The sequence below is a fragment of the Micromys minutus genome (assembly GCF_963924665.1).
Source record: "Micromys minutus genome assembly, chromosome: 10".
Taxonomy (NCBI): Eukaryota; Metazoa; Chordata; class Mammalia; order Rodentia; family Muridae; genus Micromys; species Micromys minutus.
The window spans coordinates 24695317-24709063 of record NC_137979.1 but is presented as its reverse complement, the minus strand read 5'-3'; positions in this window follow the sequence as shown (position 1 = coordinate 24709063).

Below are 13747 nucleotides of genomic sequence, written 5' to 3'. Positions count from 1 at the left end.
ACTAGTTGGACTGACATCATGTAGATCCCATGCCAGAAAGGCTGTGTCGCCATCTTGTGGCACGGACAGCACCTGCCATGGTTCTTGGACATGACCAGTGTTTGGAAAGTTTTCTCTGCTGTGCCTTGGGCTGAGACATGGATTCCTTCAGCTTCAAGGGCTGAGAACACTCGTCTAAGCTGATCACAACTATTACTGCTTCCAGAAGAAGCTTTGGGCATCTTAATACACAATTCCTGGGTAAAACTTTAGTTCCGTTGAAAATATTGTACTGCCTATGCATACTACCTTTACATCCTAAATGACCTTGGAGTTTATTATACACATATATTTTGTCCATTGTGTGATATTATGATGAAAATAATGAAATAGATTTAGTTATATGGTTAGAAGGAAAAGGTGTAACATCTGCCCTTGAGACCACGCTCCAGCTAGTCTTCAGAAATAAGCATGTTTGTATGTCAGAGCTGACTAAGAAAGCAGAAGAACATGAAACACATGAGACCTTTTTCCTCTAAAGATAAATGACTGAATCCAAATGCAAGAGTTCTGTCCTGCTGGTGCTGTATAGTCTAGTATATTGATGATGCTTACTCTCTTGGTTGAATCTATATATTTAGACATGATGTGCTATTACTACAATAAGGAAAATCACCAATAAAATTTCGTTTATTTCACTTTGTTAGAAGCTACCTTTCTAAGAGATGAGGAAGATTTCAATTTGTTATCCAGCTATGATAATAAATCACAACCAAGGGATATCACCTGAAAGACAGTGCCACTCGTTAGGAATGTAAGTTTGAGCCATCCCCATGACAGTGCTTCTCAACTCCCTCACCTGGTTCATATGCAGTTCTCAGCCAAGGCTACACATGAGAGACAGAAACTGCAGAGCTTCAAGCTGGAGATGCAGCCCAGTGGTGAGTACTTGTCGAGCATTCCCAAGACACTCAGTTAAGTCCCCAGCACTGAAAAATAAATGGAGCAGAGAGGTTTCTAAAATCCCATTTCATATGTAAAGAACCTGGTCGCATTGCTAAATTCTGGACTTGATGTGGTAGGCTTTAGGTAGAAACTAATCCTACATGTTAAAAATTTAAGTTTTATAATTAATGATAGCTCTGCTGGTCTGTTGACCACACTCTGAGGAATAGAATGATATAATATTCTTTAACACAAAATTTTAGACAGTTCCCCAATAAATGTGAATACCATAACCTCTTAGAGGGAGGCTGTCCAGTGTATTCTGAAGTATTCTGAGGAAATGAATATTTTAATAATATAGCCAAGGGCTGAAAAACCCTATGTATTCATTGTCTTTCTCACAGAGATGCCATCATGCTAAAGTGACTCAATTTGTGAGAATGCATTTTATATTAAGGTTAATAAATTATCAAATGCTTTTATTAATAAATTACATAAACAAATCCTATAGAATGCCATAAAACCAGTAAAATCAAGACTCTCAGGTTATAAGGACAGTAAGACATCAGCTCACTCATCACCGACCTGGCCTACTTACCCAGAAATATCTCAGGATGACTCCAGGGCCCTAGTCTAAAATCCTGCTTCCATTTATGTATCATAAGCATAGGAAGGATATTCTCAACAGTCATCACTTATGTGTGCACCACACCTGCTCACATTGCTCATCCTGCTTATCCCTGGGCCTAAGGGGCCCTGCATCCCAGAGGAGTCTATATCCTATAGGAACTAATTTAAAACAAGGTAATTAGCCAGGTTCTATCTAGAGCAAATTCTCTCAAAGGTCTGTATTTCTGATCATAGGCTCTGATTATACATGACTATGGTTGGAAAATGGTAGGAATGGAGAAGCTGGTGGTGGGGGTTTATTCATCCCCATAGTGTCTCAATGGAGCTTGCATTTGGGGAGGTAATGAAGACTGGTTGTAAAAGCCAAAGGATGTACCAAAGGCTGTGAATGCTTTATCTAAAACTTTCCACAGGAAACCACTACATGTTTTGAAGCAGAGTACCATCCTTAAAGACATGCTTGATAAAGGGTCCTTTGCTATGTATGCAGACAATAAGCCAACTCCCTGTAAGCAGGCTCTAGAATATAAAAGCATGCTACTAATAAAAATCAAACTTATATGACCAAACTTTGTAAATGTGACAATGTAAGAGGAACTACCATACATAGTCTATGTTCAATTTATCCTCAGTCAACATACCAAAAGTTCAGGCTCCCACTTTCTAATTTTTACCTTTTCATCTCCATAGGAGAGCTATAACATTATCCACCATGACCAATCCTGACAGTCTCTGTGTGTACCTGTATGACATGTTCTTCCAGTCCCTCTAAGTAACAATTTAGCCATAAGTGCCATATATAATTGCTCCTCCCACTTCTTCCCCTGGCCTTCCCCTCACACTTGGCAGTCATCAGCTGGAAATGGTGCTTTTGCTACTTGGAAAAATGAATCCTTGTCTGTTTATCTGGTTGTTACTGCTTAAATTAACAGTTTGTTTGAAGGCACGAAGATATTGGGAATTCCACAAGATTTCAGACACAGCATTCCATCACTGTGTTAACAAGACAGAGCATCCAGGTTTCCTGTGATCATTAACACCATTCACCTCAAGTAGAAGGGTGTCACTGCTTTCAGTATGTTTGTTTACTTTAAAACCAAAACCCTAACCCCCAAACTCAGTGAAACCAGTTACCTTTCCCACTGGAGTAATTCAACTTTTCAGAACTAATGCTTTGGACATACTATGTTCAACCTGCATTTCTTACTTAATCCATAGATGCAAAACTCAGCTCTTCACTGGCTACAGCTGGCTTTTGTACATGCAGCTTGACAACAGCAGCTCACTCCAGTCCTTCTGCGCATGCTGCTTGACTTTTGCCCAGGAAATCCTCTGTTTGTATTTTTAAAAGTAACTGGGAGTTCCTTTAATACTTGGAGAACTGGTGAAAACTGTGATCTGGTTTGTGCTGATTACTTTAAAGAATATGGGAAAGATGAACTAAAGTGCATTTTTGTTTTGCTTTGATGCATGGAAATCTTAATTTTTAACAGCATTTGTTAAACACTAAAGTCTATTGAACTGGCTATCCATTTTTCTCAAATAACAATAGATGGCAGAAGAGTGAATTTATCCCAGGGTGTTAGTTCACATCTGTAATCCCAGCACTCAAGAGGAAGGGGCAGGAGAAATGGGAGTTTGAGGCTAGTCTGGACTACATTGTAAGACTTCTCTAAATAAATCCAAGACCTGAGGATAGAGCTTCATGGTAGGGCACATGTCTAGGAAGTGTAAGCTTGTTTCATCCTCAAAAACCTAAGTGTGATCTTGCCTATAGTCTGACACTCACTTTTTTGTGTTTCTCTATTATCACTTTTCCTCAATCACAAGTCTGAAAAACAGAGGCTCCAAGTTCACCTGTTTGGTTCTTTTCCAAAAATGATTTTGGTTTTAACTTTCTTTGCTTTCACACATTTTATTATCATGTCATCAATTTATATCCAGTAATTTCTGTTAGGTTACATATAAGTTGTTTACTCTCAAAATGAGTTTACAGGATTATCGCAGAGAAGCTGCCCTGAACTCTTGAGGCCCAGGTAGCAAGGCTGCCTGGGAACAGACAATTCCGGCCCAAGGACAGAGCCACTCCAGTTGCATGAGGACCCAACATCACCATCAAAACTCACAGCCTACCCAGAGAGCTGAACACACAGGAGCAATCTTCTTCCAGATACCAAGGCTCATGAACCAACAGGAGAGACAAGCTCCAGTAAGAAACAAGATCACCTAGTAACACTGATAATAAGATGAGAAGAGGCAAGTGCAAGAATCTAAGAAACAAAAAATAAGACAACCTTGAAACATCAGAACTCAGTTCTCCCACCACAGCAAATAGAGGATATCCCAACTCACCAGAAAAACAAGATTTAGACTTACAATCATACTTCATGATGATGATGGAAATCCTTGAGAAGCTCATAAATAACACACCCAAAGAAGTGCAGAAAAGCCAAGAGAACGCATTTGAACAAGTTGAAGCCTTTAAAGAGAAAACACAAAAATCACTTAAAGAGCTACAGGAAAGCACAAGCAAACGGGTGAAGAAATGGAAGACAGAAATAGAAACAATGAAGAAATCACAAAAGGAGACAACCATGAAGTTGGAAAACTAGGAAAAATATCAGGAGTCAAAGACGTAAGTATCACAACAAAATATAAAAGATGGAAGAGAGAATCTCAGGGGCAGATGACACCATAGAAAACACTGACACAACAGTCAGAGAAAATGCAAAATATCAAAAAGTTTCTAACCCAAAACATCCAGGAAATCCAGGACACAATGAGAACACCAAATCTAAGGATATTAGGTCTAGAAGAGAGTGAAGACTCCCAACTAAAAGGCCCAGTAATTGTCTTCAACAACATTATAGGAAAAAAAAATCTTCCCTACCTAAAGAAAAAGATGACCATGAACAAAAAAGAAGCCTATGGAACCCCAAATATATTGGACCAGAAAAGAAATTCTTCCTGACACATAATAGTCAAAACAACAAATAATTAAAACAAGAAAAAAAGAAATACTAAGATCAGTAGGATAAAAGAACAGGTAGAATATAAAGGAAGACCAATAAGAATTACACCAGACGTTTCAACAGAGACTATGAAAGCTAGAAGATCCTAGACTGTTGTAATACAGACCCTAAGAGAACACAAATGTAAGGCCAGGTTACTATATCCAACAAAACTCTCAATTACCATAGATGGAGAAACAAAGATATTCCAGGACAAAAGCAAATTTACACAATATCTGTCCACAAATCCAGCCCTACAAAGGATAATAGATGGAAAACTTCACCACAAAGAGAGAAACTTACCCCAGGAAAAGCAAGAAAGTTATCTTCTTGCAACAAACTCCAAAAAGAAAAGTACAAAAACATGATTCCACATATAACATCAAAAATAGCAGGAAACAACAATCATTATTCCTTAATATCTCTTAACACTAACAAATTCAATTTTTCAATAAAAAGACATAGACTACCAGAATGGATACATAAACTGGTACAGCATTTTGCTGCGTACAGAAAACTCATCTCAGCAACAAAGACAGGCACTACCTCGGTGTAAAGGGATAGGAAAAAACTTATCAAGCAAATGGTCCCAAGAAACAAACTAGAGTAACCATCCTAATATTGAATAAAATAGATTTTCAACCAAAAGTCATCAAAAAAGATAAGGAAGAACACTTTTTACACATCAAAGGAAAAAATCTATCAAGATGAACTCTCAATCCTGAACATCTATGCTCCAAATACAAGGAAACACACATTCATAAAAGAAACTCTACTAAAGCTCAAAGAATATATTGCACCACACACAATAATAGTGGAAGACTTCAACACTCCACTCTCATCAATGGATCATATCATGGAAGCAGAAACTGGACAGAGACACAGTGAAACTAACAGAACTTATGAAACAAATGGATTTAACAGACATAGACAGAATATTTCATTCTAAAATAAAAGAATATACCTTCTTCTCAGCACCTTATGGCACCTTCTCCAAAATTGACCATAGAGTCAGTCAAAATAGGCCTCAACTGGTATAAGAAGATGGAAGTAATCCCATGCATCCTATCAGATCACCGTGTACTAAAGCTGGTATTCAATAAAAACAAAAAGCCCACATACACATGGAAGCTAAACAATGCTCTACTTAGTTATAACATGGTCAAGGAAGAAACACAGAAATCAAAGACATTTTAGAAATTAACAAAAATGAAGACACAACATACCTAAACTTATGGGATACAATGGAAGCAACCCCATGGGAAGAACAAACTTATCAACTATGCAAACACACCACAGCTCCCAGGGACTAAATCACCAACCAGTGAGTTCACATGCAAAAAACCAATGGCCCAGGGTACATTTGCAGGAGAGGATAGCATTTTTTGACATCAATGGGAGGAGAGGCCTTTGGTCCAGCCAAGGCTCATTTTCCCAGTGTAGGGGAACACCAAAGTGCTGAGGTGGGAGAGGGAGCACCTTAATGGAGGCAATGGGAGGATAACGGGGTGGGGAGATAAGATTGTGGGAAGGTAATAACATCTGAAATGTAAAAGCAAAAAAATTCCAAGGGAAAAAAAAAGAAAGCAATGCTAAAAGGAAAACTCATAGCTCTGAGCCCCTCCTAAAAGAAACTAGAGAAAGCATATACTAACAGCTTGACAACACACCTGAAAGCTCTAGTACAATATGAAACAGATACATCCAAGAGGAGTAGACAGCAGGAAATAATCAAACTCAGAGCTGAAATCAACCAAGTAGAAGCAAAAAGAACAATACAAAGAATCAACAAAAACAAGAGCTGGTTCTTTAAGAAAATTACCAAGATTGATAAACCCCTACCCAGACTAACTAGAGGGCACAGAGAACATATACAAATTAACAAAATCAGAAATGAAAGAGGAGACATAACAACAGAGACTGAGGAAATTCAAGAAATCATCAGATTCTATTAGAAAAGCATATAATCAACAAAACTGGAAAATCTAGAGGAAATGGACAATTTTCTAGACAAATACCAGGTGCCAAAGTTAAATCAAGATCAGATAAACTATATTAACAGCCTTATAACCCCTAAAAAGATAGAATCAGTCATCAAAAGGAAAGAAGCCCAGGACCTGATAGGTTTGGTGCAGAATTCTATCAGACCTTCATAGAAGACCTAATACCAATACTCTTCAAACTATTTCACAAAATAGAAACAGAGGGTATACAACCCAACTCATTCTTTGAAGACAAAATTATGCTCATTCCTAAACCATACAAAGACCCTACAAAGAAAGAGAATTTTACACCAATTTCCCTCATGAACATTGATGCAAAAAATACTCAATAAAATTATTGCAAACCAAGTCCAAGAACACATCATAACAATCATTCACCATGATCAAGTAGGCTTCATCCCAGGAATGCAAGGATGGTTCAATATACAGAAGTACATAAATGTAAGCTATTATATGAACAAACTCAAAGAAGAAAACCACATGATCATCTCTTTAGATGCTGAGAAAGCATTTCACAAAATTCAACACCCCTTTATATTAAAGTCTTGGAAAGGTCAGGAATTCAAGGCTCATACTTAAACATAATAAAAGCAATATACAGCAAACCAGTAGCCAACATCAAACAAATGGTGAGAAACTTGAAACAATCCCACTAAAATCAGGGACTAGACAAGGCTGGGCACTCTCCCCCTACCTATTCAATAAAGTACTAGAAGTAGTAGGCAGAACAATTAGATAGCAAAAAGAGGACAAATGGATACAAATTGGAAAAGAAGAAGTCAAAATATCACTGTTTGCAGATAATATGATAGTATACTTAAGTGCCACCAAAATTTCCACTAGAGAACTTGTACAACTATTAAACAACTTCAGCAAACTGTCTGGATATAAAATTAACTCCAACAAACCAATAGCCTTCCACTACTCAAAGCATAAACAGACTAAAAAACAATTAGAAAATAGACACCCTTCACTATTGTCACAAAGAATATAAAATAACTTGTTTTGACCATAACCACACAAGTGAAAGATCTGTATGACAAGAACTTCAAGTCTCAGAAAAAAAAATATTCAAAAAGACCTCAGAAGGTGGAAAGACCTCCCATGCTCATGGATTGGAAGGATCAACATAAGAAAAATGGCCATCTTGCCTCAGGCAATCTACAGATTCAATGCAATCCCCATCAAAATTCCAACTCAATTCTTCATAGAATTAGAAAAGGCAATTTGCAAGTTCATTCTGAAAAACAAAACAGAATAGCAAACAACTATAAAAAAACAATAAGAAAAAACTTTGAGGGAATCACCATCCCTGACCTCAAGCTGTATTACAGATCAATTGTGAAAAAAACAAAAAAAAAAAAACAAAAAACAAAAAACAAAACAAAAAAAAAAAAACCAAACCTACATGGCACTGGTACAAAAACAGGCAGATAGATCAATGGAATAGAATCAAAGACCCAGAAATAAATCCACAAACCTACGGTCACTTGATCTTTGACAAAGCACCTAAAAACATTCAATGGAAAAAAGACAGCTTCTTTAACAAATGGTTTTGGTTTAACTGGCAGTTAGCATGCAGAAGAATGCAAATCAATTCTTTCTTATCTTCTTGTACAAAGCTCAAGTCCAAGTGGATCAAAGACCTCCACATAAATCCAGGTACACTGAAACTAATAGAAGGGGAAGAGCTTAGAACACATAAGCACGGAGGAAAACTTCTCGAACAGAACACCAATAGCTTATGCTCTAAGATTATGAATAGACAGATGGGACCTCATGAAATTTCAAAGCTTCTGTAAGGCAAAGGACACTGTCAAAATGACAAAACAGCAACCAACAGATTGGGAAAATATATTTACCAATCCTACATCTGATAGAGGGCTAGTACCCAATACATACAAAGAACTCAAGAAGTTAAACTCTAGAGAATCAAATAATCCTACTAAATAATAGGGTATAGAGCTAAACAAAGAATTCTCAACTGAGAAATACCGAATGACTGAGAAACACCTAAAGAAATGCTCAGCATCCCTAGTCATGGGGGAAATGCAAATCAAAACAACCCTGAGACTCCACCTCACACCAACCAGAATGGCTAAGATCAAAAACTCAGGTGACAGCAGTTTCTGGCAAGGATGTGGAGAAAGAGGGACATCCCTCCACTGTCTGTGGGATTGTAAACTGGTACAAACACTCTGGAAATCAGTTTAGTGGTTCCTCAGAAAATTGGACATAGTACTACCAGAGGACTCAGCTATACCAGTCCTAGGCATATACCCCAAAGACACTCCAATATCTAACAAGGACACATGTTCTACCATGTTCATAGCAGCCTTATTTATAATAACCAGAAGCTGGAAAGAACACAGATGTCCTCCAACAGAGGAATGGATACAGAAATTGTGGTACATATACACAATGGAATACTACTCAGCTATTAAAAACAGTGAGTTCATGACATTCCTAGGAAAATGGATGGAACTTGAAGTTATCATCCTGAGTTATGTAACCCAGTCACAAAAGAACACCCATGGTATGTACTCACTTTTAAGTGGATACTAACCCAAAAGCTTGAATACTCAAGAAACAACTCACACAACTTATGAAGCTCAAAGAGAAGGAATGCCAGAAGGTGGATGCCTCAGTCTTTCTTAGAAGGGAGAACAAAATGCTCAAGGGAGGAAATAAAGGGACAAATAGAGGAGCAGGGATTGGAGAAAAGATCATCCAGAGACTGCCTCACCTGGGGATCTACCCCATATGCAGCCACTAAACCCAAGCACTATTGTTAATGCCAAGTAGTGCTTACTGGCAGGAACATGATATGGATGCCTCCTTAGAGGCTCTGCCAAAACCATACTGATACAGAGGAGGATGCTTGCAACTAACGCTCAGACTCAACATGAGGACACCAATGAAGGAGCTAGAGAAAGGACTGAAGAAGCTAAGAGTCTGAAACCCCATGGGAAGAACAAAATTATCAACTAACAAAAACTACCACAGCTCTCAGAGACTAAAACACCAATCAAAGAGTTCAGAGACAGACCCATGGCCCCAGGTGCATATGCAGCAAAGGATAGCATTTTCTGACATCAATGTGAGAAATCTTCCGTCCAGTAAAGTCTAGTTTTCCCAGTATATGGGGAATGCCAATGTGCTGAGGTTGGAGAAGATGGTGGGAGAGGGAGCACCTTCATGGAGGCAATGGGAGGAGGAAGGGGAATGGGACTGGGGGAAGGAGATAACATCTGAAATGTAAATGCAGAGAATATCCAATAAAAAATAAAAATAAATAAAAAATACATTAAGAGAAAAGCTAGGAAACAAATCTTTGTTAAAAATTTGTTTAGATATTTTGCCCTAGAATTTTACATTTTACTTCAATTTAAAATTTTTTAATCTTTTATAATTATTTAGTCAGATTTTTATATATGGCAGCTTTAGGCAAAATGTATAAAAGAGCCTAAATATGTGTAATTTGTTACCTAGTGACAAAAATACATTAAAATAAAAGAAATTAAAAATTAAGTACAAGTAGAATTCGTTTGCACATTGTGGCAAAATAAAAAATCCCACCAGAGGTAGACATTTTTTTTTAGTTGAATATGATCTTGCTCTAAGGCCACCACTCCCTTAATTCCATTCAAAATCATTGAACACAGGATTTTGCTTAATTCCCCTTCCTGTTGCCTCTTTACTTTTTGTACCATACAATTAATATTTTTCTTTTCTATGATTGCTACTTTTTGTTACAATGCTCTTCATTCATAAGAGTGCACTTTAGTAACCACACAACAAAATTTATAACAGGCTTTGTTGAGACTTCCCTTGGCAAAGCAATTAATCGCTGTACATTTGCCTCAGACAGACTCTTTGGACAATGACAGAAAGCAGCCACACTTTTCACCAAAATATCAAAAAATAAAACAGTTCTTAGGCCATGTACTAACACTCAACAGGAGGTAGACATTTTTTAATGTAAAAATTACTTAGGGTGATGCCCTGTTTCTTCTACTCTGTTTCTTTCTCTTTTTTTTAACTACTAAGCTGATGGATATCATTTTTAAAAAGATCACAGATAAAAATGAGGCAGGGAGTAAACTGGTATTTACAGCTGCATTGTTAACTTGTTAGTGAATCTGTTTCCTTGAAAACGGGATGTAGAGAATCTGCTGGTAGTTAATGGAAAGTGGCCGCATGGACCGGAGAAAACACTCTGATGCAGAGTCAAAATTTCTCATCTGTTATCCTGCAAATAAAGCCTGTTTCCTAGGCTGGTTAATATTCTCACGTAGCAACCTGAGATATTGATAAGTTATGGGATCCCTCTCTGGAATCAGCTGTTCAGGAAGGATACAGAAAGGAGGGAGTGGTTTGTAAGCAGGCTCTGATAGTAGCAAGAGGCCAGGGAGTATTGAGAAGGGGAGAATAAGACTTAATAGCAGGAAAGTAAGGTGGAGTGAGGAAGAACAAAATCAAAAGAAACAAAGCACAGCACAGCAGGGAGATGTCAGCTCGCTGTGAGGTGGGGCGGAAGTGGGGTGGAGTCCGGGGACATTAAAAAAAGAACTTAAAATTGCTTTTTTTCTGGTTTTGTGAGGAGTGGCATTTGAATTTTAATAATGATTGTGATGACTGGAATTGGAGATACATATAGATATATAGATATAGATCTCCAAACCAATGTGGGTAAAAAAGACAAACGGATAAAAAAAAAAGAAAGAGTGAAGATAAATGTTATAGAAGAGAAAATAAAATTAGAAAAAGGAGATAAAGATTTTTTAATGACAACAGGTTCAAAACAAAGTTAGATAAATTCAAGAGGGGAATAAAAAGATATGAGTATGTAAGAAAAGCAAAGTTAACACTAAAATACTACTAACAAGGAGGAAATATGGGGGACAATAAAAAATAAACTAAGGAAAAAAATTATGCACTGATAAAAGATGTGTGAACAAAATTAGACGAATATATGAAAAAGAATAACAATAAAGAAATAAAAGTTTTAAATATGGTTAAAAGTGTAATAAGGAGGAAAAGAAAATCAAAAACCTCAAAGATGAAAAAATATATTAGAGAAAGAAGGCAGGGGGTGGATGTGTTAAGGCAGCTGTTTTCATAGTCCTAGAAAATCAGGCACAGCTGAGTATCTACATGGAGGGGAAGTATCAATTCAACTTGTCTTCCCATGTCTGGGAAAAACACTGTAGCTGAATCTGTACTGGACAAGTATCTGATGCCCAACATCCTCAGGACCTGTCTACACTCTTGAGACATCAGTTGTGTTAATTACCTTGATGGAAAGATGCAGTTGTGGGTCATGTGCATCTCTGAAACCTCAGTTCTCAAGCTCTATTGAAAGGATCTGGTAGATGTTTGACTCTGAAGGCTAATTAATAATCACCCACCAGCCATGGGCTCAGGGCACTGGCACACAAGGTTTACTCTCCTTTGCTGAGGTCTGCTCCCATCACTGTTTCTCTGTGTGCTCTTGCCTGCCTTAGCTTAACCTCCTACACCACCTCCCTTCAGCTTGCCCATTTGTCTGCATCTGTCTGAGTCAGAAGCTGGGTAAAACCTCTCAGAGGACAACCATGCTAGACTTCTGTTTACAAGCATAACAGAGTATTGTTAATAGTGTCAGAGATTAATATTTGCCTGTGAGATGGGTCGCTAGTTGAGCTGGTTATTGCTTGGCTATTCCCTCAGTCTCTGCTCCATGTCCCATCCCTGCATTTCTTGTAGACAGGATAAATTGTGGGTCAAAGGTTTTGTGGGTTGGTTGGTGTCCCTATCTCTCCACTTGGGTTCCTGCCTGAGTATAGAGGGTGCCCTCATCAGGTTCCATGTTCATACTCATATTCAGGCTACTTCATATTCAGACAATCATGGTCTGTTCTTTCCTTTGATGTTACATTTACTTGCCAATTCTTTTCCTTCTATCAGCCTACTTAACAGTCCATTAATTTTGTTTTTTAAGACCTATCTCTTAGTCATCAGTTTTGCTGATATTTCCCACTGTTTTTCTAGTCTCTCGTTTGTTTTGAGCTGATCTGTATTGTTCTTTCCTTCTGCTAGCATCGCCTGTTATTTTTTTAGTTCTTTGAAGACTAACATTAAGTTGCTCTGGATCTTACTTCTTGGATGTGGGTGTCTCTTGGTAGAAATGTTTCTATTAGAAGACATAGTCTTGCTACATCCCGTTGGTTTTGGTGGTGAGCGTCTGTTTTCACTTGCCTTAAGATATATCACCATTTCCCTTTTAATTTTTCAATCCATTGGCTGTCCAGAAACATGCTTAACTTCCATACATTTGAGGATTTTCTGAAATTCCATCTGTTGATGAGTTCTAGCTTTATATAAATGTGTTCAGAAGACACGTTAGACATTATTTCAATCTTGGTAAACCTTTCCTGTGGCCCTGCACATGTTCTAGCCCTGATAATCTCCCGTGTACACTTAAACAAATACATACTCTGCCGCTGTTAGATGCAGTGCTCTCCGTAGTCTGCTGGCTTCTGGTGTGCTGAGTCCACTGTTTCCTCGTTCCTTTTCTGTCCAGTAGTCTGTCTGGGACAGGACATGGGTAATAAGGCATTCCACTCTTGTTGACTCACAATCCACTGCTGGTTTTCAGGACCTTTACTATTAGCTAGATGGCTAGATGCCTAGATGCTTTCTTAAAGGAGAAAAATTAATCCTCTTGTTATGTAATGCCCTCCTGTCTTTTGCCAATCTCAGATCTCAGATATGTGCCATCACCACTTTTTTTTTCTATTTATGTAGATGATGTTTTCCCATCCCTTCATATTCAGTTTCAGTATGTTAAGGGTTTTGTTTTTCTATTTGTGTTGCCCTGGTTGATTACTTGGTTGTCTGTCTTATTTTTAATGAAAATCTTTTTTCTTTCTTTTATTTTTAAGATTATAATAAAAATACATCAAATACATCATCTGTTTCTTCCCTTTGCTTCCTTCCCAACCCTTTGATATACCCCTCCTGTTCTCTTTCAAATTCATGCTCCCTATTTTCATTAATTGTTTATATATATATATATATATATCTTGCCCAATCCATGTAATATTTCCACATATGTATTTAGGATTGATCATTTGGTATTGGTGTGCTCCTCCCTGAGGAAAACTGCTTCTCCCACTCTCAGCATTCCTCAGTTGC